This window comes from Macaca nemestrina, assembly GCF_043159975.1.
Source record: "Macaca nemestrina isolate mMacNem1 chromosome 4 unlocalized genomic scaffold, mMacNem.hap1 SUPER_4_unloc_5, whole genome shotgun sequence".
NCBI lineage: Eukaryota > Metazoa > Chordata > Mammalia > Primates > Cercopithecidae > Macaca > Macaca nemestrina.
The window spans coordinates 289936-316518 of record NW_027257559.1 but is presented as its reverse complement, the minus strand read 5'-3'; positions in this window follow the sequence as shown (position 1 = coordinate 316518).

The following is a 26583-nucleotide window of genomic DNA, read 5'->3' as shown; positions in this document are numbered from 1 at the left end:
TTACTTGCAATCATAAATTCGGGGAATGTCATCAATTGGTATGTCGGTGATTGCATGATTTCCTGAAAGTCTTTCACAGTCTAATTTGGGCACTAAGTATTTCGTCTAGGTTCAGTGCATGTTTCCAACACTTGATGCTTTATGATTTGGGTATATAGCTTCCACAAGAGCATTTCCTGCAAAGACATGTCTTGGTCCCCACTGGTAAGTCATTTCACTCGAACACAGAATCAATAGGCTGAACATGGAAAGGTTACTGCTAGAATACTTATTAGACTGCATGGATCTATTCTTTGATATTAAGGAAACAAATACACCGTGTTATTAACTGTACTTCATTGATGATTCTCAAGTCAGAAAGTACAGGTCTGACTTCCTGTCCTTCAATGCCTGAAAGGATGATCGTATCTGCCAAAAGCACATAGTTAGAAGCACATCGCAGCTCAAACACACACACACCCAGAAATATAAACAAACACAAAGAAACACTCACACATGGGCATGATTCTGCATGTTTTAAGTAAACTAACGCATTTTAAGTAAACTACCACTTAAGTTTACTGTTTTAAGTAAACACCACTGTTTTAAGTAAACTAACGCATTCCCCAGGAGTTTTAAGTGAACTCCCTGGGGAATACAAGGGGACACACCCTATGATTCATTCTTTAACCGAGTGCTGATATTGGATTGGTGGACCGCGTACCTGATGGGTGGGTGGGGTGTTGGAGGTAGGCGGGGTTGAGTTATATAAGGGCTGATGCGGCCAGATGGCGTGTCATTTGAAGACTCTCTCGGAAGAGATAGCATCTTTCTGCAACGTGCGGTCCCAGCAGAGAAAGCTTGTGATCCTTGCTCCTGGCGACATGGAGGCCGATTCACTCCACTTGGGAGGTGAGTGGCAGTTCAACCACTTTTCAAAACTCACATCTTCTCGGCCAGATGCAGCTTTTGCTGAAATCCAGCGGACTTCTCTACCTGAGAAGTCACCACTGTCATCTGAGACCCATGTCGACCTCTGTGATGGTTTGGCTCCTGTGGCAAGACAGCCTGCCCCTGGGGAGAAGCTTCCTCTCAGTAGCAGGAGACCTGCTGCGGTGGGGGCTGGGCTCCAGAATATGGGAAATACTTGCTATGTGAATGCTTCCCTCCAGTGCCTGACATACACACCACCCCTTGCCAACTACATGCTGTCCCGGGAGCACTCTCAACTTTGTCATCATCACAAGTGCTGCATGCTGTGTACGATGGAAGCTCACATCACACGGGCCCTCCACCGTCCTGGCCACGTCATCCAGCCCTCACAGGCATTGGTTGCTGGCTTCCATCGAGGCAAGCAGGAAGATGCCCATGAATTTCTGATGTTCATTGTGGATGCCATGAAAAAGGCATGCCTTCCCGGCCACAAGCAGGTAGATCATGACTCTGAGGACACCACCCTCATCCACCAGATATTTGGAGGCTGCTGGAGATCTCAAATCAAGTGTCTCCACTGCCAGGGCGTTTCGGACACCTTTGACCCTTACCTGGACATTGCCCTGGATATCCAGGCAGCTCAGAGTGTGAAGCAAGCTTTGGAACAGGTGGTGAAGCCCGAAGAACTCAATGGAGAGAATGCCTATCATTGTGGTCTTTGTCTCCAGAAGGCGCCTGCCTCCAAGACGTTCACTCTACACACTTCTGCCAAGGTCCTCATCCTTGTATTGAAGAGATTCTCCGATGTCACGGGCAACAAACTTGCCAAGAATGTGCAATACCCTGAGTGCCTTGACATGCAGCCATACATGTCTCAGCAGAACACAGGACCTCTTGTCTATGTCCTCTATGCTGTGCTGGTCCATGCTGGGTGGAGTTGTCACAACGGACATTACCTCTCTTATGTCAAAGCTCCAGGAGGCCAGTGGTATAAAATGGATGACGCCGAGGTCACTGCCTGTAGCATCGCTTCTGTCCTGAGTCAACAGGCCTATGTCCTCTTTTACATCCAGAAGAGTCAACTGGAAAGATGCAGTGAGAGTGTGTCAATAGGAAGGGAACCAGGAGCCCTTGGTGCTGAACACAAAGACAGGCGAGCAACGCAAGGAGAGCTCCAGAGAGAACCCTGCCTCCAGGTACCCGACTTGGAGGAGCACTTGGTGGAAAGAGCCACTCAGGAAAGCACCTTAGACCACTGGAAGTTCCTCCAAGACCAAAACAAAACCAAGCCTGACTTCAACGTCAGAAAAGTCGAATGTACCCTGCCTCCCAACATGCTTGTGATTCATCCATCAAAATACAAGAGTGGGATGAACAACCGTCATCCTGAACAGCAAAGCTCCCTGCTGAACCTCTCTTCAAGGAACCTGGCACCTCAGGAGTCCATGAACACTGGCACACTCACTTCTCTGCAAGGGAGGACCAGGAGATCCAAAGGGAGGAACAAACACAGCAAGAGGGCTCTGTTTGTGTGCCAGTGATCTCAGGAAAAGTCTCTATGCAAACGCAGGAGTGCATACGCACACACACTGACACACACACACATACACGTACACACACACGCACACCCACACACACCCACGAGGGGGTTCGCGCGCGCACACACACACACCATCACATACGCAGTCAATCCGACATAAAGTAATGAGGAGCCCAGGTGTCTGTCTACACAAGAGGGAAAACTGGATAGTGATGGCTGCGTTTCAGGATGAGCCCAGACATGGGAAACATCGAGTTTTGCAGTCGTGAGTCTTCTGAACCTGTGGAGGGATTGTCTGTGTGTTTGTGTTCACGGTAGATGTCATTCAGTGTGAATTTCTGAATATGACATATTGCGGTGTAGGGTTGCGCGTGAGGTTATTGCAGGGGACGGGGTTGACTATTTTCTCTTGGGGTGTGTTTCATTCGTCAGTTGTTGGTGAGCACCAGAAGTTGAAATTTTGCGAACGTGGGACTTGTGTGGATCCTTCTCGCTACCTTGAGTAGCGGAAACTGGAACGCATTTGAAGAGAGGAAGGGTGTTCTTCTTTTGAACCTGCCTCGCCGTTTTTACATTACTTGTTGAATGGACGTCAGGCGCCCTAGGACTTGTGCCCTTGGTGGAACCCACAGAATGCTGGAGACAGACAGACAGACACACTTGCCTATTGAATGGTGTCCATTTCCAATGAATTGAAGCAGAAAATCATCCGACTGGTATGTGAGTCATTTGGAAGTAAGGCGTATTGATAATAAAGGAAATCAGACACAGGAGCGTGTGTGTGTTCAACTAAAATAAAATCAGCAAGCACTGAAATAAATCGCATTTGGTGTGCATCAAAATGGCGTCTGGGAGATTCCGGGTCAATCGTCCAGCTGCGAAAGGTGCATCTCTGAAGCACAGTCCCTGACCTGCAGTGAGACTTGTTCTTCCGAGGTGGTGTTGCAGTGGAAATGATTGTGGGAAATGGCCCCTTCCTTTTGTGTATTCGCTGATTGGATTTCAGGCTCCGTTTCTCGTTCGGTACAGCGATCCAAGTTGACCAACCCGAGAGGAAAGATGTCCAGGGCATAACTCAGGGCTCCATACAACCACAGAATCTTGGGTGCAACCCTGCTCAAGGACACAAATGCGCGTATTAACAGTGTCTCTGTGTGACGTGTGTGCAAAGTACAGTGTGATGAGCATGACTGGCAGACAGGTGATCCATTGGGCTCACCTGAAAATCAGTTATGAGCATGAAAGAACACCGACGCCCAGGTCCCCGCTTCAGACATAACACCCACCGGCGTCTTGTGTGAAGCCACGGCATCTGGACTGCTCATGCTTCTGGGGATCATTCTCCTGAAAATGGTGGCTCCTTTCTCCCTGTGGAGCAACTCTCTACGCAGCGCTTCTTTCCTCCCCCAGGACTCATTTCATCGGGCCCGGGAAGCCTTCTGATTCAACACACCTGACCCATGAAAAGAAAAGGGAAAGAAAGGAGGCCAAAGGTCACACTCTCCTCATTCCACCATCCTCCCTGAAATCATCCTGATTTCATGGGCCCTGAGACCGGGGATGCTTCTGTACACCTCGAGGCCTTGGCGCCTGGCCCAAATTCTATTCTCTTTCTCATTATCTGAAAAATTTTAAGAAAATCCCTAGAGCCAGGATCTTTATTCCTAGTAAGCCGAAAGTCCCAAAGAAACACCCAAATTCTGTCCCTCTTAGTTTGGGAAACAAGTCTACCTTCATCAGCATGACATTTTCCACCAAATGTGGTAACTGCAAGTCCACCACACAATGCTTAACTGGAATTGGAAGCAACATCTCAGACGATGAAAAATACATGCAAGAATCCCTAAGACAAATGGTTTATATTTCCCTTTCTTACTGAAACAACTGCCAGTATTAACAATGGTATGCAAATCTCTCTTAGACGCCCTGCTTTTAAATCTCTATGTTTCTTCCTGAGACAGGGACTCATTCCCATCACCCAGGCATTTACAGTGTTTAATTCTGGTTATATGCTATTCTCAAATTTACAACTATTTATTTCATCTCTCTCAAATGTTGATCTATTATCACATACGTATTAAAATATTATCTCCCATGCTGCGTGATATGTTGTTTTTATATTCATCCTTTCTTAAATGAACCCAAGGTTTTAGTTGGATTAGATTGTGATTAGTCAAGTTTTCTGATTTCATGATTTCTTAAATTGCGGTCATACGACCTCAATCACTGGAAATAGAATGTCATGAGTCTTTCTCTTTACTTGCAATCATAAATTCGGGGAATGTCATCAATTGGTATGTCGGTGATTGCATGATTTCCTGAAAGTCTTTCACAGTCTAATTTGGGCACTAAGTATTTCGTCTAGGTTCAGTGCATGTTTCCAACACTTGATGCTTTATGATTTGGGTATATAGCTTCCACAAGAGCATTTCCTGCAAAGACATGTCTTGGTCCCCACTGGTAAGTCATTTCACTCGAACACAGAATCAATAGGCTGAACATGGAAAGGTTACTGCTAGAATACTTATTAGACTGCATGGATCTATTCTTTGATATTAAGGAAACAAATACACCGTGTTATTAACTGTACTTCATTGATGATTCTCAAGTCAGAAAGTACAGGTCTGACTTCGTGTCCTTCAATGCCTGAAAGGATGATCGTATCTGCCAAAAGCACATAGTTAGAAGCACATCGCAGCTCAAACACACACACACCCAGAAATATAAACAAACACAAAGAAACACTCACACATGGGCATGATTCTGCATGTTTTAAGTAAACTAACGCATTTTAAGTAAACTACCACTTAAGTTTACTGTTTTAAGTAAACACCACTGTTTTAAGTAAACTAACGCATTCCCCAGGAGTTTTAAGTGAACTCCCTGGGGAATACAAGGGGACACACCCTATGATTCATTCTTTAACCGAGTGCTGATATTGGATTGGTGGACCGCGTACCTGATGGGTGGGTGGGGTGTTGGAGGTAGGCGGGGTTGAGTTATATAAGGGCTGATGCGGCCAGATGGCGTGTCATTTGAAGACTCTCTCGGAAGAGACAGCATCTTTCTGCAACGTGCGGTCCCAGCAGAGAAAGCTTGTGATCCTTGCTCCTGGCGACATGGAGGCCGATTCACTCCACTTGGGAGGTGAGTGGCAGTTCAACCACTTTTCAAAACTCACATCTTCTCGGCCAGATGCAGCTTTTGCTGAAATCCAGCGGACTTCTCTACCTGAGAAGTCACCACTGTCATCTGAGACCCATGTCGACCTCTGTGATGGTTTGGCTCCTGTGGCAAGACAGCCTGCCCCTGGGGAGAAGCTTCCTCTCAGTAGCAGGAGACCTGCTGCGGTGGGGGCTGGGCTCCAGAATATGGGAAATACTTGCTATGTGAATGCTTCCCTCCAGTGCCTGACATACACACCACCCCTTGCCAACTACATGCTGTCCCGGGAGCACTCTCAACTTTGTCATCATCACAAGTGCTGCATGCTGTGTACGATGGAAGCTCACATCACACGGGCCCTCCACCGTCCTGGCCACGTCATCCAGCCCTCACAGGCATTGGTTGCTGGCTTCCATCGAGGCAAGCAGGAAGATGCCCATGAATTTCTGATGTTCATTGTGGATGCCATGAAAAAGGCATGCCTTCCCGGCCACAAGCAGGTAGATCATGACTCTGAGGACACCACCCTCATCCACCAGATATTTGGAGGCTGCTGGAGATCTCAAATCAAGTGTCTCCACTGCCAGGGCGTTTCGGACACCTTTGACCCTTACCTGGACATTGCCCTGGATATCCAGGCAGCTCAGAGTGTGAAGCAAGCTTTGGAACAGGTGGTGAAGCCCGAAGAACTCAATGGAGAGAATGCCTATCATTGTGGTCTTTGTCTCCAGAAGGCGCCTGCCTCCAAGACGTTCACTCTACACACTTCTGCCAAGGTCCTCATCCTTGTATTGAAGAGATTCTCCGATGTCACGGGCAACAAACTTGCCAAGAATGTGCAATACCCTGAGTGCCTTGACATGCAGCCATACATGTCTCAGCAGAACACAGGACCTCTTGTCTATGTCCTCTATGCTGTGCTGGTCCATGCTGGGTGGAGTTGTCACAACGGACATTACCTCTCTTATGTCAAAGCTCCAGGAGGCCAGTGGTATAAAATGGATGACGCCGAGGTCACTGCCTGTAGCATCGCTTCTGTCCTGAGTCAACAGGCCTATGTCCTCTTTTACATCCAGAAGAGTCAACTGGAAAGATGCAGTGAGAGTGTGTCAATAGGCAGGGAACCAGGAGCCCTTGGTGCTGAACACAAAGACAGGCGAGCAACGCAAGGAGAGCTCCAGAGAGAACCCTGCCTCCAGGTACCCGACTTGGAGGAGCACTTGGTGGAAAGAGCCACTCAGGAAAGCACCTTAGACCACTGGAAGTTCCTCCAAGAGCAAAACAAAACCAAGCCTGACTTCAACGTCAGAAAAGTCGAATGTACCCTGCCTCCCAACATGCTTGTGATTCATCCATCAAAATACAAGAGTGGGATGAACAACCGTCATCCTGAACAGCAAAGCTCCCTGCTGAACCTCTCTTCAAGGAACCTGGCACCTCAGGAGTCCATGAACACTGGCACACTCACTTCTCTGCAAGGGAGGACCAGGAGATCCAAAGGGAGGAACAAACACAGCAAGAGGGCTCTGTTTGTGTGCCAGTGATCTCAGGAAAAGTCTCTATGCAAACGCAGGAGTGCATACGCACACACACTGACACACACACACATACACGTACACACACACGCACACCCACACACACCCACGAGGGGGTTCGCGCGCGCTCACACACACACCATCACATACGCAGTCAATCCGACATAAAGTAATGAGGAGCCCAGGTGTCTGTCTACACAAGAGGGAAAACTGGATAGTGATGGCTGCGTTTCAGGATGAGCCCAGACATGGGAAACATCGAGTTTTGCAGTCGTGAGTCTTCTGAACCTGTGGAGGGATTGTCTGTGTGTTTGTGTTCACGGTAGATGTCATTCAGTGTGAATTTCTGAATATGACATATTGCGGTGTAGGGTTGCGCGTGAGGTTATTGCAGGGGACGGGGTTGACTATTTTCTCTTGGGGTGTGTTTCATTCGTCAGTTGTTGGTGAGCACCAGAAGTTGAAATTTTGCGAACGTGGGACTTGTGTGGATCCTTCTCGCTACCTTGAGTAGCGGAAACTGGAACGCATTTGAAGAGAGGAAGGGTGTTCTTCTTTTGAACCTGCCTCGCCGTTTTTACATTACTTGTTGAATGGACGTCAGGCGCCCTAGGACTTGTGCCCTTGGTGGAACCCACAGAATGCTGGAGACAGACAGACAGACACACTTGCCTATTGAATGGTGTCCATTTCCAATGAATTGAAGCAGAAAATCATCCGACTGGTATGTGAGTCATTTGGAAGTAAGGCGTATTGATAATAAAGGAAATCAGACACAGGAGCGTGTGTGTGTTCAACTAAAATAAAATCAGCAAGCACTGAAATAAATCGCATTTGGTGTGCATCAAAATGGCGTCTGGGAGATTCCGGGTCAATCGTCCAGCTGCGAAAGGTGCATCTCTGAAGCACAGTCCCTGACCTGCAGTGAGACTTGTTCTTCCGAGGTGGTGTTGCAGTGGAAATGATTGTGGGAAATGGCCCCTTCCTTTTGTGTATTCGCTGATTGGATTTCAGGCTCCGTTTCTCGTTCGGTACAGCGATCCAAGTTGACCAACCCGAGAGGAAAGATGTCCAGGGCATAACTCAGGGCTCCATACAACCACAGAATCTTGGGTGCAACCCTGCTCAAGGACACAAATGCGCGTATTAACAGTGTCTCTGTGTGACGTGTGTGCAAAGTACAGTGTGATGAGCATGACTGGCAGACAGGTGATCCATTGGGCTCACCTGAAAATCAGTTATGAGCATGAAAGAACACCGACGCCCAGGTCCCCGCTTCAGACATAACACCCACCGGCGTCTTGTGTGAAGCCACGGCATCTGGACTGCTCATGCTTCTGGGGATCATTCTCCTGAAAATGGTGGCTCCTTTCTCCCTGTGGAGCAACTCTCTACGCAGCGCTTCTTTCCTCCCCCAGGACTCATTTCATCGGGCCCGGGAAGCCTTCTGATTCAACACACCTGACCCATGAAAAGAAAAGGGAAAGAAAGGAGGCCAAAGGTCACACTCTCCTCATTCCACCATCCTCCCTGAAATCATCCTGATTTCATGGGCCCTGAGACCGGGGATGCTTCTGTACACCTCGAGGCCTTGGCGCCTGGCCCAAATTCTATTCTCTTTCTCATTATCTGAAAAATTTTAAGAAAATCCCTAGAGCCAGGATCTTTATTCCTAGTAAGCCGAAAGTCCCAAAGAAACACCCAAATTCTGTCCCTCTTAGTTTGGGAAACAAGTCTACCTTCATCAGCATGACATTTTCCACCAAATGTGGTAACTGCAAGTCCACCACACAATGCTTAACTGGAATTGGAAGCAACATCTCAGACGATGAAAAATACATGCAAGGATCCCTAAGACAAATGGTTGATTTTTCCCTTTCTTACTAAAACAACTGCCAGTATTAACAATGGTATGCAAATCTCTTTTAGACGCCCTGCTTTTAAATCTCTATGTTTCTTCCTGAGACAGGGACTCATTCCCATCACCCAGGCATTTACAGTGTTTAATTCTGGTTATATGCTATTCTCAAATTTACAACTATTTATTTCATCTCTCTCAAATGTTGATCTATTATCACATACGTATTAAAATATTATCTCCCATGCTGCGTGATATGTTGTTTTTATATTCATCCTTTCTTAAATGAACCCAAGGTTTTAGTTGGATTAGATTGTGATTAGTCAAGTTTTCTGATTTCATGATTTCTTAAATTGCGGTCATACGACCTCAATCACTGGAAATAGAATGTCATGAGTCTTTCTCTTTACTTGCAATCATAAATTCGGGGAATGTCATCAATTGGTATGTCGGTGATTGCATGATTTCCTGAAAGTCTTTCACAGTCTAATTTGGGCACTAAGTATTTCGTCTAGGTTCAGTGCATGTTTCCAACACTTGATGCTTTATGATTTGGGTATATAGCTTCCACAAGAGCATTTCCTGCAAAGACATGTCTTGGTCCCCACTGGTAAGTCATTTCACTCGAACACAGAATCAATAGGCTGAACATGGAAAGGTTACTGCTAGAATACTTATTAGACTGCATGGATCTATTCTTTGATATTAAGGAAACAAATACACCGTGTTATTAACTGTACTTCATTGATGATTCTCAAGTCAGAAAGTACAGGTCTGACTTCCTGTCCTTCAATGCCTGAAAGGATGATCGTATCTGCCAAAAGCACATAGTTAGAAGCACATCGCAGCTCAAACACACACACACCCAGAAATATAAACAAACACAAAGAAACACTCACACATGGGCATGATTCTGCATGTTTTAAGTAAACTAACGCATTTTAAGTAAACTACCACTTAAGTTTACTGTTTTAAGTAAACACCACTGTTTTAAGTAAACTAACGCATTCCCCAGGAGTTTTAAGTGAACTCCCTGGGGAATACAAGGGGACACACCCTATGATTCATTCTTTAACCGAGTGCTGATATTGGATTGGTGGACCGCGTACCTGATGGGTGGGTGGGGTGTTGGAGGTAGGCGGGGTTGAGTTATATAAGGGCTGATGCGGCCAGATGGCGTGTCATTTGAAGACTCTCTCGGAAGAGATAGCATCTTTCTGCAACGTGCGGTCCCAGCAGAGAAAGCTTGTGATCCTTGCTCCTGGCGACATGGAGGCCGATTCACTCCACTTGGGAGGTGAGTGGCAGTTCAACCACTTTTCAAAACTCACATCTTCTCGGCCAGATGCAGCTTTTGCTGAAATCCAGCGGACTTCTCTACCTGAGAAGTCACCACTGTCATCTGAGACCCATGTCGACCTCTGTGATGGTTTGGCTCCTGTGGCAAGACAGCCTGCCCCTGGGGAGAAGCTTCCTCTCAGTAGCAGGAGACCTGCTGCGGTGGGGGCTGGGCTCCAGAATATGGGAAATACTTGCTATGTGAATGCTTCCCTCCAGTGCCTGACATACACACCACCCCTTGCCAACTACATGCTGTCCCGGGAGCACTCTCAACTTTGTCATCATCACAAGTGCTGCATGCTGTGTACGATGGAAGCTCACATCACACGGGCCCTCCACCGTCCTGGCCACGTCATCCAGCCCTCACAGGCATTGGTTGCTGGCTTCCATCGAGGCAAGCAGGAAGATGCCCATGAATTTCTGATGTTCATTGTGGATGCCATGAAAAAGGCATGCCTTCCCGGCCACAAGCAGGTAGATCATGACTCTGAGGACACCACCCTCATCCACCAGATATTTGGAGGCTGCTGGAGATCTCAAATCAAGTGTCTCCACTGCCAGGGCGTTTCGGACACCTTTGACCCTTACCTGGACATTGCCCTGGATATCCAGGCAGCTCAGAGTGTGAAGCAAGCTTTGGAACAGGTGGTGAAGCCCGAAGAACTCAATGGAGAGAATGCCTATCATTGTGGTCTTTGTCTCCAGAAGGCGCCTGCCTCCAAGACGTTCACTCTACACACTTCTGCCAAGGTCCTCATCCTTGTATTGAAGAGATTCTCCGATGTCACGGGCAACAAACTTGCCAAGAATGTGCAATACCCTGAGTGCCTTGACATGCAGCCATACATGTCTCAGCAGAACACAGGACCTCTTGTCTATGTCCTCTATGCTGTGCTGGTCCATGCTGGGTGGAGTTGTCACAACGGACATTACCTCTCTTATGTCAAAGCTCCAGGAGGCCAGTGGTATAAAATGGATGACGCCGAGGTCACTGCCTGTAGCATCGCTTCTGTCCTGAGTCAACAGGCCTATGTCCTCTTTTACATCCAGAAGAGTCAACTGGAAAGATGCAGTGAGAGTGTGTCAATAGGAAGGGAACCAGGAGCCCTTGGTGCTGAACACAAAGACAGGCGAGCAACGCAAGGAGAGCTCCAGAGAGAACCCTGCCTCCAGGTACCCGACTTGGAGGAGCACTTGGTGGAAAGAGCCACTCAGGAAAGCACCTTAGACCACTGGAAGTTCCTCCAAGACCAAAACAAAACCAAGCCTGACTTCAACGTCAGAAAAGTCGAATGTACCCTGCCTCCCAACATGCTTGTGATTCATCCATCAAAATACAAGAGTGGGATGAACAACCGTCATCCTGAACAGCAAAGCTCCCTGCTGAACCTCTCTTCAAGGAACCTGGCACCTCAGGAGTCCATGAACACTGGCACACTCACTTCTCTGCAAGGGAGGACCAGGAGATCCAAAGGGAGGAACAAACACAGCAAGAGGGCTCTGTTTGTGTGCCAGTGATCTCAGGAAAAGTCTCTATGCAAACGCAGGAGTGCATACGCACACACACTGACACACACACACATACACGTACACACACACGCACACCCACACACACCCACGAGGGGGTTCGCGCGCGCACACACACACACCATCACATACGCAGTCAATCCGACATAAAGTAATGAGGAGCCCAGGTGTCTGTCTACACAAGAGGGAAAACTGGATAGTGATGGCTGCGTTTCAGGATGAGCCCAGACATGGGAAACATCGAGTTTTGCAGTCGTGAGTCTTCTGAACCTGTGGAGGGATTGTCTGTGTGTTTGTGTTCACGGTAGATGTCATTCAGTGTGAATTTCTGAATATGACATATTGCGGTGTAGGGTTGCGCGTGAGGTTATTGCAGGGGACGGGGTTGACTATTTTCTCTTGGGGTGTGTTTCATTCGTCAGTTGTTGGTGAGCACCAGAAGTTGAAATTTTGCGAACGTGGGACTTGTGTGGATCCTTCTCGCTACCTTGAGTAGCGGAAACTGGAACGCATTTGAAGAGAGGAAGGGTGTTCTTCTTTTGAACCTGCCTCGCCGTTTTTACATTACTTGTTGAATGGACGTCAGGCGCCCTAGGACTTGTGCCCTTGGTGGAACCCACAGAATGCTGGAGACAGACAGACAGACACACTTGCCTATTGAATGGTGTCCATTTCCAATGAATTGAAGCAGAAAATCATCCGACTGGTATGTGAGTCATTTGGAAGTAAGGCGTATTGATAATAAAGGAAATCAGACACAGGAGCGTGTGTGTGTTCAACTAAAATAAAATCAGCAAGCACTGAAATAAATCGCATTTGGTGTGCATCAAAATGGCGTCTGGGAGATTCCGGGTCAATCGTCCAGCTGCGAAAGGTGCATCTCTGAAGCACAGTCCCTGACCTGCAGTGAGACTTGTTCTTCCGAGGTGGTGTTGCAGTGGAAATGATTGTGGGAAATGGCCCCTTCCTTTTGTGTATTCGCTGATTGGATTTCAGGCTCCGTTTCTCGTTCGGTACAGCGATCCAAGTTGACCAACCCGAGAGGAAAGATGTCCAGGGCATAACTCAGGGCTCCATACAACCACAGAATCTTGGGTGCAACCCTGCTCAAGGACACAAATGCGCGTATTAACAGTGTCTCTGTGTGACGTGTGTGCAAAGTACAGTGTGATGAGCATGACTGGCAGACAGGTGATCCATTGGGCTCACCTGAAAATCAGTTATGAGCATGAAAGAACACCGACGCCCAGGTCCCCGCTTCAGACATAACACCCACCGGCGTCTTGTGTGAAGCCACGGCATCTGGACTGCTCATGCTTCTGGGGATCATTCTCCTGAAAATGGTGGCTCCTTTCTCCCTGTGGAGCAACTCTCTACGCAGCGCTTCTTTCCTCCCCCAGGACTCATTTCATCGGGCCCGGGAAGCCTTCTGATTCAACACACCTGACCCATGAAAAGAAAAGGGAAAGAAAGGAGGCCAAAGGTCACACTCTCCTCATTCCACCATCCTCCCTGAAATCATCCTGATTTCATGGGCCCTGAGACCGGGGATGCTTCTGTACACCTCGAGGCCTTGGCGCCTGGCCCAAATTCTATTCTCTTTCTCATTATCTGAAAAATTTTAAGAAAATCCCTAGAGCCAGGATCTTTATTCCTAGTAAGCCGAAAGTCCCAAAGAAACACCCAAATTCTGTCCCTCTTAGTTTGGGAAACAAGTCTACCTTCATCAGCATGACATTTTCCACCAAATGTGGTAACTGCAAGTCCACCACACAATGCTTAACTGGAATTGGAAGCAACATCTCAGACGATGAAAAATACATGCAAGAATCCCTAAGACAAATGGTTTATATTTCCCTTTCTTACTGAAACAACTGCCAGTATTAACAATGGTATGCAAATCTCTCTTAGACGCCCTGCTTTTAAATCTCTATGTTTCTTCCTGAGACAGGGACTCATTCCCATCACCCAGGCATTTACAGTGTTTAATTCTGGTTATATGCTATTCTCAAATTTACAACTATTTATTTCATCTCTCTCAAATGTTGATCTATTATCACATACGTATTAAAATATTATCTCCCATGCTGCGTGATATGTTGTTTTTATATTCATCCTTTCTTAAATGAACCCAAGGTTTTAGTTGGATTAGATTGTGATTAGTCAAGTTTTCTGATTTCATGATTTCTTAAATTGCGGTCATACGACCTCAATCACTGGAAATAGAATGTCATGAGTCTTTCTCTTTACTTGCAATCATAAATTCGGGGAATGTCATCAATTGGTATGTCGGTGATTGCATGATTTCCTGAAAGTCTTTCACAGTCTAATTTGGGCACTAAGTATTTCGTCTAGGTTCAGTGCATGTTTCCAACACTTGATGCTTTATGATTTGGGTATATAGCTTCCACAAGAGCATTTCCTGCAAAGACATGTCTTGGTCCCCACTGGTAAGTCATTTCACTCGAACACAGAATCAATAGGCTGAACATGGAAAGGTTACTGCTAGAATACTTATTAGACTGCATGGATCTATTCTTTGATATTAAGGAAACAAATACACCGTGTTATTAACTGTACTTCATTGATGATTCTCAAGTCAGAAAGTACAGGTCTGACTTCCTGTCCTTCAATGCCTGAAAGGATGATCGTATCTGCCAAAAGCACATAGTTAGAAGCACATCGCAGCTCAAACACACACACACCCAGAAATATAAACAAACACAAAGAAACACTCACACATGGGCATGATTCTGCATGTTTTAAGTAAACTAACGCATTTTAAGTAAACTACCACTTAAGTTTACTGTTTTAAGTAAACACCACTGTTTTAAGTAAACTAACGCATTCCCCAGGAGTTTTAAGTGAACTCCCTGGGGAATACAAGGGGACACACCCTATGATTCATTCTTTAACCGAGTGCTGATATTGGATTGGTGGACCGCGTACCTGATGGGTGGGTGGGGTGTTGGAGGTAGGCGGGGTTGAGTTATATAAGGGCTGATGCGGCCAGATGGCGTGTCATTTGAAGACTCTCTCGGAAGAGACAGCATCTTTCTGCAACGTGCGGTCCCAGCAGAGAAAGCTTGTGATCCTTGCTCCTGGCGACATGGAGGCCGATTCACTCCACTTGGGAGGTGAGTGGCAGTTCAACCACTTTTCAAAACTCACATCTTCTCGGCCAGATGCAGCTTTTGCTGAAATCCAGCGGACTTCTCTACCTGAGAAATCACCACTGTCATCTGAGACCCATGTCGACCTCTGTGATGGTTTGGCTCCTGTGGCAAGACAGCCTGCCCCTGGGGAGAAGCTTCCTCTCAGTAGCAGGAGACCTGCTGCGGTGGGGGCTGGGCTCCAGAATATGGGAAATACTTGCTATGTGAATGCTTCCCTCCAGTGCCTGACATACACACCACCCCTTGCCAACTACATGCTGTCCCGGGAGCACTCTCAACTTTGTCATCATCACAAGTGCTGCATGCTGTGTACGATGGAAGCTCACATCACACGGGCCCTCCACCGTCCTGGCCACGTCATCCAGCCCTCACAGGCATTGGTTGCTGGCTTCCATCGAGGCAAGCAGGAAGATGCCCATGAATTTCTGATGTTCATTGTGGATGCCATGAAAAAGGCATGCCTTCCCGGCCACAAGCAGGTAGATCATGACTCTGAGGACACCACCCTCATCCACCAGATATTTGGAGGCTGCTGGAGATCTCAAATCAAGTGTCTCCACTGCCAGGGCGTTTCGGACACCTTTGACCCTTACCTGGACATTGCCCTGGATATCCAGGCAGCTCAGAGTGTGAAGCAAGCTTTGGAACAGGTGGTGAAGCCCGAAGAACTCAATGGAGAGAATGCCTATCATTGTGGTCTTTGTCTCCAGAAGGCGCCTGCCTCCAAGACGTTCACTCTACACACTTCTGCCAAGGTCCTCATCCTTGTATTGAAGAGATTCTCCGATGTCACGGGCAACAAACTTGCCAAGAATGTGCAATACCCTGAGTGCCTTGACATGCAGCCATACATGTCTCAGCAGAACACAGGACCTCTTGTCTATGTCCTCTATGCTGTGCTGGTCCATGCTGGCTGGAGTTGTCACAACGGACATTACCTCTCTTATGTCAAAGCTCCAGGAGGCCAGTGGTATAAAATGGATGACGCCGAGGTCACTGCCTGTAGCATCGCTTCTGTCCTGAGTCAACAGGCCTATGTCCTCTTTTACATCCAGAAGAGTCAACTGGAAAGATGCAGTGAGAGTGTGTCAATAGGCAGGGAACCAGGAGCCCTTGGTGCTGAACACAAAGACAGGCGAGCAACGCAAGGAGAGCTCCAGAGAGAACCCTGCCTCCAGGTACCCGACTTGGAGGAGCACTTGGTGGAAAGAGCCACTCAGGAAAGCACCTTAGACCACTGGAAGTTCCTCCAAGAGCAAAACAAAACCAAGCCTGACTTCAACGTCAGAAAAGTCGAATGTACCCTGCCTCCCAACGTGCTTGTGATTCATCCATCAAAATACAAGAGTGGGATGAACAACCGTCATCCTGAACAGCAAAGCTCCCTGCTGAACCTCTCTTCAAGGAACCTGGCACCTCAGGAGTCCATGAACACTGGCACACTCACTTCTCTGCAAGGGAGGACCAGGAGATCCAAAGGGAGGAACAAACACAGCAAGAGGGCTCTGTTTGTGTGCCAGTGATCTCAGGAAAAGTCTCTATGCAAACGCAGGAGTGCATACGCACACACACTGACACACACACACATACACGTACACACACACACACACCCACACACACCCACGAGGGGGTTCGCGCGCGCACACACACACACCATCACATACGCAGTCAATCCGACATAAAGTAATGAGGAGCCCAGGTGTCTGTCTACACAAGAGGGAAAACTGGATAGTGATGGCTGCGTTTCAGGATGAGCCCAGACATGGGAAACATCGAGTTTTGCAGTCGTGAGTCTTCTGAACCTGTGGAGGGATTGTCTGTGTGTTTGTGTTCACGGTAGATGTCATTCAGTGTGAATTTCTGAATATGACATATTGCGGTGTAGGGTTGCGCGTGAGGTTATTGCAGGGGACGGGGTTGACTATTTTCTCTTGGGGTGTGTTTCATTCGTCAGTTGTTGGTGAGCACCAGAAGTTGAAATTTTGCGAACGTGGGACTTGTGTGGATCCTTCTCGCTACCTTGAGTAGCGGAAACTGGAACGCATTTGAAGAGAGGAAGGGTGTTCTTCTTTTGAACCTGCCTCGCCGTTTTTACATTACTTGTTGAATGGACGTCAGGCGCCCTAGGACTTGTGCCCTTGGTGGAACCCACAGAATGCTGGAGACAGACAGACAGACACACTTGCCTATTGAATGGTGTCCATTTCCAATGAATTGAAGCAGAAAATCATCCGACTGGTATGTGAGTCATTTGGAAGTAAGGCGTATTGATAATAAAGGAAATCAGACACAGGAGCGTGTGTGTGTTCAACTAAAATAAAATCAGCAAGCACTGAAATAAATCGCATTTGGTGTGCATCAAAATGGCGTCTGGGAGATTCCGGGTCAATCGTCCAGCTGCGAAAGGTGCATCTCTGAAGCACAGTCCCTGACCTGCAGTGAGACTTGTTCTTCCGAGGTGGTGTTGCAGTGGAAATGATTGTGGGAAATGGCCCCTTCCTTTTGTGTATTCGCTGATTGGATTTCAGGCTCCGTTTCTCGTTCGGTACAGCGATCCAAGTTGACCAACCCGAGAGGAAAGATGTCCAGGGCATAACTCAGGGCTCCATACAACCACAGAATCTTGGGTGCAACCCTGCTCAAGGACACAAATGCGCGTATTAACAGTGTCTCTGTGTGACGTGTGTGCAAAGTACAGTGTGATGAGCATGACTGGCAGACAGGTGATCCATTGGGCTCACCTGAAAATCAGTTATGAGCATGAAAGAACACCGACGCCCAGGTCCCCGCTTCAGACATAACACCCACCGGCGTCTTGTGTGAAGCCACGGCATCTGGACTGCTCATGCTTCTGGGGATCATTCTCCTGAAAATGGTGGCTCCTTTCTCCCTGTGGAGCAACTCTCTACGCAGCGCTTCTTTCCTCCCCCAGGACTCATTTCATCGGGCCCGGGAAGCCTTCTGATTCAACACACCTGACCCATGAAAAGAAAAGGGAAAGAAAGGAGGCCAAAGGTCACACTCTCCTCATTCCACCATCCTCCCTGAAATCATCCTGATTTCATGGGCCCTGAGACCGGGGATGCTTCTGTACACCTCGAGGCCTTGGCGCCTGGCCCAAATTCTATTCTCTTTCTCATTATCTGAAAAATTTTAAGAAAATCCCTAGAGCCAGGATCTTTATTCCTAGTAAGCCGAAAGTCCCAAAGAAACACCCAAATTCTGTCCCTCTTAGTTTGGGAAACAAGTCTACCTTCATCAGCATGACATTTTCCACCAAATGTGGTAACTGCAAGTCCACCACACAATGCTTAACTGGAATTGGAAGCAACATCTCAGACGATGAAAAATACATGCAAGGATCCCTAAGACAAATGGTTGATTTTTCCCTTTCTTATAAAAAAACAACTGCCAGTATTAACAATGGTATGCAAATCTCTTTTAGACGCCCTGCTTTTAAATCTCTATGTTTCTTCCTGAGACAGGGACTCATTCCCATCACCCAGGCATTTACAGTGTTTAATTCTGGTTATATGCTATTCTCAAATTTACAACTATTTATTTCATCTCTCTCAAATGTTGATCTATTATCACATACGTATTAAAATATTATCTCCCATGCTGCGTGATATGTTGTTTTTATATTCATCCTTTCTTAAATGAACCCAAGGTTTTAGTTGGATTAGATTGTGATTAGTCAAGTTTTCTGATTTCATGATTTCTTAAATTGCGGTCATACGACCTCAATCACTGGAAATAGAATGTCATGAGTATTTCTCTTTACTTGCAATCATAAATTCGGGGAATGTCATCAATTGGTATGTCGGTGATTGCATGATTTCCTGAAAGTCTTTCACAGTCTAATTTGGGCACTAAGTATTTCGTCTAGGTTCAGTGCATGTTTCCAACACTTGATGCTTTATGATTTGGGTATATAGCTTCCACAAGAGCATTTCCTGCAAAGACATGTCTTGGTCCCCACTGGTAAGTCATTTCACTCGAACACAGAATCAATAGGCTGAACATGGAAAGGTTACTGCTAGAATACTTATTAGACTGCATGGATCTATTCTTTGATATTAAGGAAACAAATACACCGTGTTATTAACTGTACTTCATTGATGATTCTCAAGTCAGAAAGTACAGGTCTGACTTCCTGTCCTTCAATGCCTGAAAGGATGATCGTATCTGCCAAAAGCACATAGTTAGAAGCACATCGCAGCTCAAACACACACACACCCAGAAATATAAACAAACACAAAGAAACACTCACACATGGGCATGATTCTGCATGTTTTAAGTAAACTAACGCATTTTAAGTAAACTACCACTTAAGTTTACTGTTTTAAGTAAACACCACTGTTTTAAGTAAACTAACGCATTCCCCAGGAGTTTTAAGTGAACTCCCTGGGGAATACAAGGGGACACACCCTATGATTCATTCTTTAACCGAGTGCTGATATTGGATTGGTGGACCGCGTACCTGATGGGTGGGTGGGGTGTTGGAGGTAGGCGGGGTTGAGTTATATAAGGGCTGATGCGGCCAGATGGCGTGTCATTTGAAGACTCTCTCGGAAGAGACAGCATCTTTCTGCAACGTGCGGTCCCAGCAGAGAAAGCTTGTGATCCTTGCTCCTGGCGACATGGAGGCCGATTCACTCCACTTGGGAGGTGAGTGGCAGTTCAACCACTTTTCAAAACTCACATCTTCTCGGCCAGATGCAGCTTTTGCTGAAATCCAGCGGACTTCTCTACCTGAGAAGTCACCACTGTCATCTGAGACCCATGTCGACCTCTGTGATGGTTTGGCTCCTGTGGCAAGACAGCCTGCCCCTGGGGAGAAGCTTCCTCTCAGTAGCAGGAGACCTGCTGCGGTGGGGGCTGGGCTCCAGAATATGGGAAATACTTGCTATGTGAATGCTTCCCTCCAGTGCCTGACATACACACCACCCCTTGCCAACTACATGCTGTCCCGGGAGCACTCTCAACTTTGTCATCATCACAAGTGCTGCATGCTGTGTACGATGGAAGCTCACATCACACGGGCCCTCCACCGTCCTGGCCACGTCATCCAGCCCTCACAGGCATTGGTTGCTGGCTTCCATCGAGGCAAGCAGGAAGATGCCCATGAATTTCTGATGTTCATTGTGGATGCCATGAAAAAGGCATGCCTTCCCGGCCACAAGCAGGTAGATCATGACTCTGAGGACACCACCCTCATCCACCAGATATTTGGAGGCTGCTGGAGATCTCAAATCAAGTGTCTCCACTGCCAGGGCGTTTCGGACACCTTTGACCCTTACCTGGACATTGCCCTGGATATCCAGGCAGCTCAGAGTGTGAAGCAAGCTTTGGAACAGGTGGTGAAGCCCGAAGAACTCAATGGAGAGAATGCCTATCATTGTGGTCTTTGTCTCCAGAAGGCGCCTGCCTCCAAGACGTTCACTCTACACACTTCTGCCAAGGTCCTCATCCTTGTATTGAAGAGATTCTCCGATGTCACAGGCAACAAACTTGCCAAGAATGTGCAATACCCTGAGTGCCTTGACATGCAGCCATACATGTCTCAGCAGAACACAGGACCTCTTGTCTATGTCCTCTATGCTGTGCTGGTCCATGCTGGCTGGAGTTGTCACAACGGACATTACCTCTCTTATGTCAAAGCTCCAGGAGGCCAGTGGTATAAAATGGATGACGCCGAGGTCACTGCCTGTAGCATCGCTTCTGTCCTGAGTCAACAGGCCTATGTCCTCTTTTACATCCAGAAGAGTCAACTGGAAAGATGCAGTGAGAGTGTGTCAATAGGCAGGGAACCAGGAGCCCTTGGTGCTGAACACAAAGACAGGCGAGCAACGCAAGGAGAGCTCCAGAGAGAACCCTGCCTCCAGGTACCCGACTTGGAGGAGCACTTGGTGGAAAGAGCCACTCAGGAAAGCACCTTAGACCACTGGAAGTTCCTCCAAGAGCAAAACAAAACCAAGCCTGACTTCAACGTCAGAAAAGTCGAATGTACCCTGCCTCCCAACGTGCTTGTGATTCATCCATCAAAATACAAGAGTGGGATGAACAACCGTCATCCTGAACAGCAAAGCTCCCTGCTGAACCTCTCTTCAAGGAACCTGGCACCTCAGGAGTCCATGAACACTGGCACACTCACTTCTCTGCAAGGGAGGACCAGGAGATCCAAAGGGAGGAACAAACACAGCAAGAGGGCTCTGTTTGTGTGCCAGTGATCTCAGGAAAAGTCTCTATGCAAACGCAGGAGTGCATACGCACACACACTGACACACACACACATACACGTACACACACACACACACCCACGAGGGGGTTCGCGCGCGCACACACACACACCATCACATATGCAGTCAATCCGACATAAAGTAATGAGGAGCCCAGGTGTCTGTCTACACAAGAGGGAAAACTGGATAGTGATGGCTGCGTTTCAGGATGAGCCCAGACATGGGAAACATCGAGTTTTGCAGTCGTGAGTCTTCTGAACGTGTGGAGGGATTGTCTGTGTGTTTGTGTTCACGGTAGATGTCATTCAGTGTGAATTTCTGAATATGACATATTGCGGTGTAGGGTTGCGCGTGAGGTTATTGCAGGGGACGGGGTTGACTATTTTCTCTTGGGGTGTGTTTCATTCGTCAGTTGTTGGTGAGCACCAGAAGTTGAAATTTTGCGAACGTGGGACTTGTGTGGATCCTTCTCGCTACCTTGAGTAGCGGAAACTGGAACGCATTTGAAGAGAGGAAGGGTGTTCTTCTTTTGAACCTGCCTCGCCGTTTTTACATTACTTGTTGAATGGACGTCAGGCGCCCTAGGACTTGTGCCCTTGGTGGAACCCACAGAATGCTGGAGACAGACAGACAGACACACTTGCCTATTGAATGGTGTCCATTTCCAATGAATTGAAGCAGAAAATCATCCGACTGGTATGTGAGTCATTTGGAAGTAAGGCGTATTGATAATAAAGGAAATCAGACACAGGAGCGTGTGTGTGTTCAACTAAAATAAAATCAGCAAGCACTGAAATAAATCGCATTTGGTGTGCATCAAAATGGCGTCTGGGAGATTCCGGGTCAATCGTCCAGCTGCGAAAGGTGCATCTCTGAAGCACAGTCCCTGACCTGCAGTGAGACTTGTTCTTCCGAGGTGGTGTTGCAGTGGAAATGATTGTGGGAAATGGCCCCTTCCTTTTGTGTATTCGCTGATTGGATTTCAGGCTCCGTTTCTCGTTCGGTACAGCGATCCAAGTTGACCAACCCGAGAGGAAAGATGTCCAGGGCATAACTCAGGGCTCCATACAACCACAGAATCTTGGGTGCAACCCTGCTCAAGGACACAAATGCGCGTATTAACAGTGTCTCTGTGTGACGTGTGTGCAAAGTACAGTGTGATGAGCATGACTGGCAGACAGGTGATCCATTGGGCTCACCTGAAAATCAGTTATGAGCATGAAAGAACACCGACGCCCAGGTCCCCGCTTCAGACATAACACCCACCGGCGTCTTGTGTGAAGCCACGGCATCTGGACTGCTCATGCTTCTGGGGATCATTCTCCTGAAAATGGTGGCTCCTTTCTCCCTGTGGAGCAACTCTCTACGCAGCGCTTCTTTCCTCCCCCAGGACTCATTTCATCGGGCCCGGGAAGCCTTCTGATTCAACACACCTGACCCATGAAAAGAAAAGGGAAAGAAAGGAGGCCAAAGGTCACACTCTCCTCATTCCACCATCCTCCCTGAAATCATCCTGATTTCATGGGCCCTGAGACCGGGGATGCTTCTGTACACCTCGAGGCCTTGGCGCCTGGCCCAAATTCTATTCTCTTTCTCATTATCTGAAAAATTTTAAGAAAATCCCTAGAGCCAGGATCTTTATTCCTAGTAAGCCGAAAGTCCCAAAGAAACACCCAAATTCTGTCCCTCTTAGTTTGGGAAACAAGTCTACCTTCATCAGCATGACATTTTCCACCAAATGTGGTAACTGCAAGTCCACCACACAATGCTTAACTGGAATTGGAAGCAACATCTCAGACGATGAAAAATACATGCAAGAATCCCTAAGACAAATGGTTTATATTTCCCTTTCTTACTGAAACAACTGCCAGTATTAACAATGGTATGCAAATCTCTCTTAGACGCCCTGCTTTTAAATCTCTATGTTTCTTCCTGAGACAGGGACTCATTCCCATCACCCAGGCATTTACAGTGTTTAATTCTGGTTATATGCTATTCTCAAATTTACAACTATTTATTTCATCTCTCTCAAATGTTGATCTATTATCACATACGTATTAAAATATTATCTCCCATGCTGCGTGATATGTTGTTTTTATATTCATCCTTTCTTAAATGAACCCAAGGTTTTAGTTGGATTAGATTGTGATTAGTCAAGTTTTCTGATTTCATGATTTCTTAAATTGCGGTCATACGACCTCAATCACTGGAAATAGAATGTCATGAGTATTTCTCTTTACTTGCAATCATAAATTCGGGGAATGTCATCAATTGGTATGTCGGTGATTGCATGATTTCCTGAAAGTCTTTCACAGTCTAATTTGGGCACTAAGTATTTCGTCTAGGTTCAGTGCATGTTTCCAACACTTGATGCTTTATGATTTGGGTATATAGCTTCCACAAGAGCATTTCCTGCAAAGACATGTCTTGGTCCCCACTGGTAAGTCATTTCACTCGAACACAGAATCAATAGGCTGAACATGGAAAGGTTACTGCTAGAATACTTATTAGACTGCATGGATCTATTCTTTGATATTAAGGAAACAAATACACCGTGTTATTAACTGTACTTCATTGATGATTCTCAAGTCAGAAAGTACAGGTCTGACTTCCTGTCCTTCAATGCCTGAAAGGATGATCGTATCTGCCAAAAGCACATAGTTAGAAGCACATCGCAGCTCAAACACACACACACCCAGAAATATAAACAAACACAAAGAAACACTCACACATGGGCATGATTCTGCATGTTTTAAGTAAACTAACGCATTTTAAGTAAACTACCACTTAAGTTTACTGTTTTAAGTAAACACCACTGTTTTAAGTAAACTAACGCATTCCCCAGGAGTTTTAAGTGAACTCCCTGGGGAATACAAGGGGACACACCCTATGATTCATTCTTTAACCGAGTGCTGATATTGGATTGGTGGACCGCGTACCTGATGGGTGGGTGGGGTGTTGGAGGTAGGCGGGGTTGAGTTATATAAGGGCTGATGCGGCCAGATGGCGTGTCATTTGAAGACTCTCTCGGAAGAGACAGCATCTTTCTGCAACGTGCGGTCCCAGCAGAGAAAGCTTGTGATCCTTGCTCCTGGCGACATGGAGGCCGATTCACTCCACTTGGGAGGTGAGTGGCAGTTCAACCACTTTTCAAAACTCACATCTTCTCGGCCAGATGCAGCTTTTGCTGAAATCCAGCGGACTTCTCTACCTGAGAAGTCACCACTGTCATCTGAGACCCATGTCGACCTCTGTGATGGTTTGGCTCCTGTGGCAAGACAGCCTGCCCCTGGGGAGAAGCTTCCTCTCAGTAGCAGGAGACCTGCTGCGGTGGGGGCTGGGCTCCAGAATATGGGAAATACTTGCTATGTGAATGCTTCCCTCCAGTGCCTGACATACACACCACCCCTTGCCAACTACATGCTGTCCCGGGAGCACTCTCAACTTTGTCATCATCACAAGTGCTGCATGCTGTGTACGATGGAAGCTCACATCACACGGGCCCTCCACCGTCCTGGCCACGTCATCCAGCCCTCACAGGCATTGGTTGCTGGCTTCCATCGAGGCAAGCAGGAAGATGCCCATGAATTTCTGATGTTCATTGTGGATGCCATGAAAAAGGCATGCCTTCCCGGCCACAAGCAGGTAGATCATGACTCTGAGGACACCACCCTCATCCACCAGATATTTGGAGGCTGCTGGAGATCTCAAATCAAGTGTCTCCACTGCCAGGGCGTTTCGGACACCTTTGACCCTTACCTGGACATTGCCCTGGATATCCAGGCAGCTCAGAGTGTGAAGCAAGCTTTGGAACAGGTGGTGAAGCCCGAAGAACTCAATGGAGAGAATGCCTATCATTGTGGTCTTTGTCTCCAGAAGGCGCCTGCCTCCAAGACGTTCACTCTACACACTTCTGCCAAGGTCCTCATCCTTGTATTAAAGAGATTCTCCTATGTCACAGGCAACAAACTTGCCAAGAATGTGCAATACCCTGAGTGCCTTGACATGCAGCCATACATGTCTCAGCAGAACACAGGACCTCTTGTCTATGTCCTCCATGCTCTGCTGGTCCATGCTGGCTGGAGTTGTCACAACGGACGTTACCTCTCTTATGTCAAAGCTCCAGGAGGCCAGTGGTATAAAATGGATGACGCCGAGGTCACTGCCTGTAGCATCGCTTCTGTCCTGAGTCAACAGGCCTATGTCCTCTTTTACATCCAGAAGAGTCAACTGGAAAGATGCAGTGAGAGTGTGTCAATAGGCAGGGAACCAGGAGCCCTTGGTGCTGAACACAAAGACAGGCGAGCAACGCAAGGAGAGCTCCAGAGAGAACCCTGCCTCCAGGTACCCGACTTGGAGGAGCACTTGGTGGAAAGAGCCACTCAGGAAAGCACCTTAGACCACTGGAAGTTCCTCCAAGAGCAAAACAAAACCAAGCCTGACTTCAACGTCAGAAAAGTCGAATGTACCCTGCCTCCCAACGTGCTTGTGATTCATCCATCAAAATACAAGAGTGGGATGAACAACCGTCATCCTGAACAGCAAAGCTCCCTGCTGAACCTCTCTTCAAGGAACCTGGCACCTCAGGAGTCCATGAACACTGGCACACTCACTTCTCTGCAAGGGAGGACCAGGAGATCCAAAGGGAGGAACAAACACAGCAAGAGGGCTCTGTTTGTGTGCCAGTGATCTCAGGAAAAGTCTCTATGCAAACGCAGGAGTGCATACGCACACACACTGACACACACACACATACACGTACACACACACACACACCCACACACACCCACGAGGGGGTTCGCGCGCGCACACACACACACCATCACATACGCAGTCAATCCGACATAAAGTAATGAGGAGCCCAGGTGTCTGTCTACACAAGAGGGAAAACTGGATAGTGATGGCTGCGTTTCAGGATGAGCCCAGACATGGGAAACATCGAGTTTTGCAGTCGTGAGTCTTCTGAACGTGTGGAGGGATTGTCTGTGTGTTTGTGTTCACGGTAGATGTCATTCAGTGTGAATTTCTGAATATGACATATTGCGGTGTAGGGTTGCGCGTGAGGTTATTGCAGGGGACGGGGTTGACTATTTTCTCTTGGGGTGTGTTTCATTCGTCAGTTGTTGGTGAGCACCAGAAGTTGAAATTTTGCGAACGTGGGACTTGTGTGGATCCTTCTCGCTACCTTGAGTAGCGGAAACTGGAACGCATTTGAAGAGAGGAAGGGTGTTCTTCTTTTGAACCTGCCTCGCCGTTTTTACATTACTTGTTGAATGGACGTCAGGCG